Raw genomic sequence first — 5253 nt, 5'->3', positions numbered from 1 at the left:
GTCAGTAGAAATGCCCAATTATATTATGTAACTTCCTTGGAAAGTTTTGATGGCATAAGGTCTCCCAAGCCGAAGCCTCTAGTTGATAAAAAAAAAAGCACATATTTTACCACATGACATTTCATATTGGTTTGTATCTGATATCAGGTATGCAACTGGGAAGGCTGAAAACTTTTTAAGAAATTCAAGCTATTTGCTTATCATCAATATAAATTATTTGCCAGAAATATGACTTTTTTGGAAAAAATATTATGGTAGACTTCTGTCTTCATATTGTCCTCGTGACATTGTATAAAAACCACCTAGGAATGTTTTTGAACTGGATGCTATATGTCTGGAATTTTAGGTCAAGCTATAAGAATGCTATAACACATGAGTTCCTGTGGTGACTTATTAAAGCAGATCAAGAATCGATACGTTGCTCAATAATCAAGAACAGGAATCAGTCCTTCAGAATTGACTTGCAAGCACTGACAGTCTCAATCAATAGAGTTGTCGGGTTATGAGAAAATCCAATACCCACGCAAAAAACTTTGCACAATCTCTTTCCTATTAGATAGAAATCGGGATTTCTGCCTCAGTACTGGAGGGTTCCAAGATTGTGTCTATTTGATCCAGAACTCAAACTTTCTTGTCTAAAATTCATGTTAATCACTTGCTAATTCTGAGCTAACCTCTCAAGAAAATTAACTGTAGAACCATTCCTCCTGAAGTAAAGAACTACAAGAAAAATTTCTATTTAATTATCCGACTTTTTTCTCCCAGCAACACCTATTGACAACTAAGAACCCAATGCGAAGGCCACACATACATTTACTTCATTTTAAGTTAGAGTCACTTGGGATTTCTATACTCACAAGTATAGTACAAGAGACAACCTAACAAAGCACAAATTAGCTGTTACAACTTACTGTTACCTTTGAGGGAAGGCTTGCATATATGTTAAGAAATGCTGCTGGTCAAAGTTTGTGCTTTTAGTTCTTTTGAGTTCCTGCAGTGAGCTGATTAGCCAAGGGCAATTTTGTAGCAAGAAAATGATGAGTTGTTAAGAGAACTCCATTTTCTGTTATCTCTGTTCCTCAGTAGATTTGGAGAGGTACCTCCTGTGGGTGATAGAATCTGATAAACTCTATTTATTCTTTAAAAAAATATATTTTCGAATGCTTACCATGTCCCAGATAATGTAAGGAAAAAAACTGCAGAAGAAAGTTTATAAATAGTAGGATCTTGCAGCTCATAAAGAAACTCTGCATATATCTTTATAATGAATAGAATAGTTAAATATGTTGTTTCTATTTTTTAAACAAATTTATACAAATAATTTCTTAAGGACAGCCCACATCTTTTATATTTCATCTTTTTTAGATTACATCACTCATCATTTCCACATACTTCCAAAGCATGCAACAATTTCAGGTTTATAATTATTTTTTCATAGCATTCATATTAAGTAGGCTTATAACAGAAGGAAACATAATGTAATCAGAATATTCTCAATCATACCATAGGATAGATATGTTCCACGGAAATATTCTATACTATTTCTCCGTCTAATGCTGTAGCAACTAGCAATATGTAGTTGTATAAATTTGACTTCTTTAAAATTATAAATTCAATTTCTCAGTTGTACTAACTACATTTCAAGTGTTCATGAGCCACATAAGGCTAGTGGTTACTATATTGGACAGCACAGAATATTTTCTTCATCACAAAAAGCTCTATCGGATATCGCATTTTTGGCCGTCACTATAATTACCATTATCCACAAAGGATGATATTTTCTTGACCCAATGTCTTAGTCTTCTTGTACAATTGTAGACTGTAAAAGGATGTCTGAGAAGATATATATCAACACTTACTATTTCTGGAAGGAACTAATGCTTAGAAAATTTTAGGTAGCAGAAAAATCACTCTGGAGGTTTTTCTCTAGCTTCTGAAGTCCATCTTGCATTGAAATCTTTAGCCTTTTGGTCCTTGACAAGAGTATGGTGGCTGATTGAAATCTAAGGCTCAGATGATCAGATTTTATCTACAATGACAGTTCTGATTGATTTGTAATAGCTGCTTGATTCAGGCTCATGAGCTCAAAGAGAAAAAGTGGTTTGATGTATTAACGATGACTTGTAGGTCAAGAGCTAATGTAGTACTTGCCAAACATTTTCTTTCTTTTTCTTTTCTTTCTTTTTTTTTCTATTACTTTTTTTTATTAATGTAACATTGGTTAAAAACATTATATGTTGCAGGTATACAATATGATAATTTGATATCTGTATTCACTATAGCATGCTCACCACCAAAAGTCTAATTTACATCTATCACCAAACAATTGATACCCCTTTACTCATTTCACCAGTCCCAGCCCCCTTTCCCTCTGGTAACCATTACCAAGCCTTTTCTACCACTACAAGCATTAGCTAGCAACTAATAAGCACACACATAGTGGAAAGATGTACAGCCAGAAGGAAAAGAATTTTGAACTAGGCATGGTATGTTTCACATCCCTTGGACTACCTAAAAATCATTCCTCGGCATTGGCTCTATAACTTTAGAAGGATATAGATAAAACTTTGGTGATAAAATGAATAACTTTACTCTTACACATTCTCCAAGCCCTGAATAAGCTAGTCTACCTTCTCTCCGTCTTTTATAAGAGATATGAATCCTGTCTGGACTAAGAAAAACCTCTCAGGAATGGATCTGAGAGAGAACTATAAAATAACCTTCTAAGAGAGTTTTTTATGGAGAAAATAAAATGTCACCTCTCTTGCAGTAGCTTAAAAATATGTTCTCCTGAAAATCAGAAGACACATGAAAGGATTTCTTCAAGGCACATGATTTTGAAGCAGTCTCTGGAGAGATTTTAAGAAATGCTGTCTCTCATTCTTAGAATCTTCTCTGTCCATTGCATAAATTCTTGTGCACACTGTCCTTAGAAAAAAATCACATTATTTTGCTCACAGGAAATGTGGTCTGAGATCTACTTTACCTCCGAATTCCTATTTGAGAGGTTAAATTTTACAAAGCAGATTTCCAAGCTAATCCATTTAAATCTCATTGTTGAAAGCTCTGGTTCAGGCACTGTGAAGTTACACAGAGGTTGAGTCCAATTTGGGAGTTGTCTGGGACCCTTGCTTCATTTTCACTTTTCTATGGAATTTTGACCACTTAACTATTGACCATACTTTCACAGAAAAGAAGAAAATATAAATCTATTGTTTCATCTTTGTTAGCAACACTCATAGAATATATTGATTAAAACAAAAATCTCTTTGATGAACTGTGTTTTTTCAATAAGCCATGTGAAATTGTTTTCTATTTTCTAGGATAACCAAAAATTTATAATATGAAACAGAAATTTTTTTATTTATTTTTATTATTTTTTTTTATGATTTTTTAGGCGAGGAAACCCTTCGTTGACCTCACAGATTGCAAGGACCTTATCAGCTTATAATCCCTTATTTTTTATTTTTCATGCCTATAGCACCTGGTCTTCCTAGGTGGTCTCCCATCCAAGTACTAACCAGGCCCGACCCCGCTTAGCTTCCGAGATCAGATGGGACTGGACTTGTTCAGAGTAGCATGGCCGTAGACTTCTTAAGAAATTTTTGATTAAATTTTTATTGTTCTTATGCCAAATAAAGCAGTGATAGTTCTCAAAAACTGTTTTCACCTTAAGAGATTTTTTTATCAAACTTTGTTATCTACTTAAAAGAGTCTTTTTACAGTACTCTACAAACTTCCTGCCATACTATTAAGAAACAAAAAGCAGGAAAATAAGTAATTTCTTGTTTGCCCTACTTTAACTGGTCCTCTTTTTATTTTTTTTATTTTTGGACAAGTAAATTACTTTTCCCTGAATCTCTGTCCCCATCCATTCTGTCCTAATTCAGTATCCCCAGAAGTTGTAGTAGAGCAAGCTGAGAGGAGAGATGGGTAATGGCTGTGGAAATTAATGTTACTTAAGAAAGCCCCTCAGAGATGAAATAATCCTCTCGATCAAGGCATCCTTGTAGATTTCTTTTAACTCCACAAAATAGGGCATTTCACAACCATTATTTTACTATAATTTGTATTTTAGATTTGAGTCAGAAATTGTAAGAGTATTACTAGAGCAAAGAGAATTAAAAATAGACTTTTCATTTTATCTATAATTTTATCTGTAAAATAGGAAAGTTAAACTTGATCAGTTTTAAGGTCCAGCTCTTCAATTTGTGAGGTCTTGATGCTTCAAGGATTAGGTAAAACATTTGTCTACCCATATGCATTAAGCATGTTTCTCTTATTTATATAGAAAGTATATAATTCCATATATTTTAACTTCTATTTTCTTAAAAGTATTAGATAAATAAGCTATTAACACAGTAGAAGATTTAGAAGATTATTAGGTAGATTCCCAAGACTTTCTGAGCCCCTAATAAAATATTAGAAAATAAATTAAACAAAGTAATGGTAAAGGCATGATAAACAAGCTAATGTTTTTTTGTGAATTGGGAAGCACACAGTAACCCAAGATTTATTGTTTCAGAAAAAAACCCTTTCCTCTATAAATAAAGAGGTTTAGATGCATAGATATACTTATGTATATATCAAATATGTACATTGCAAAAAAGATGGGAAACAAATGAAAAAGCTGTCAAGAATAGTTAGCTCTGAATGATAGAACTGTAGACAATCGCTACTTTCTTCTCTCTTCTTTTTATGCAAGCCCTTAATTTCCTGTTATTTATAATCAGAAAATGATACTTTGATACCACAAATTTATTTTTACTAATAGGCCCCTGGATGTGAGCTGCTTGACATTTTAAGTAAGAAATAATGTTAAATAATTTTAGCATACAAGAACATTTATGACATAAGTGCCTAGGAGCAAGAAATATGAAAAGTTTGACCTAAACATAGAAAAGCCAAATTCACATGCAACAGATGGGGCACCTAGACAAAAAGAAGAAACTGTATTCTGGTCAAAGTAATGGTTAGTGGACACAATTTACATTTCAGAGTTTATAGCAAGAGATCGTTTTGTCAACTTTGCAAGACCTATTCATTACCTGATGGAATGAACAAAGAGATAAAAACTATAAATTATCTATTGAGAATTTATGAGATAATTAGGAGAAATTGAAGCAGAATGTGGTTATTTGTTTTACTTTAATATATTCAGACAACATTGTATAAAATTGTTTAAGAAGTTTATTAAATGTCTTTCTCAAATGAAGACATTTTTTAGACTCAGAGTTCTCAGAAGCCCAATTT

At 32.8% G+C, this 5253-nt stretch overlaps 1 pseudogene; it reads right to left on the bottom strand.

Moving 5' to 3' along the window:
- Nucleotides 1-3472: 3472 nt before the first annotated feature.
- Nucleotides 3473-3591, bottom strand: LOC120605646 (uncharacterized; annotated as a pseudogene).
- Nucleotides 3592-5253: the final 1662 nt, after the last annotated feature.

This window comes from Pteropus medius, unplaced genomic scaffold (assembly GCF_902729225.1).
Source record: "Pteropus medius unplaced genomic scaffold, Ma_sr-lr_union100, whole genome shotgun sequence".
NCBI lineage: Eukaryota > Metazoa > Chordata > Mammalia > Chiroptera > Pteropodidae > Pteropus > Pteropus medius.
This window is presented reverse-complemented; position numbering and strand designations above follow the sequence as displayed.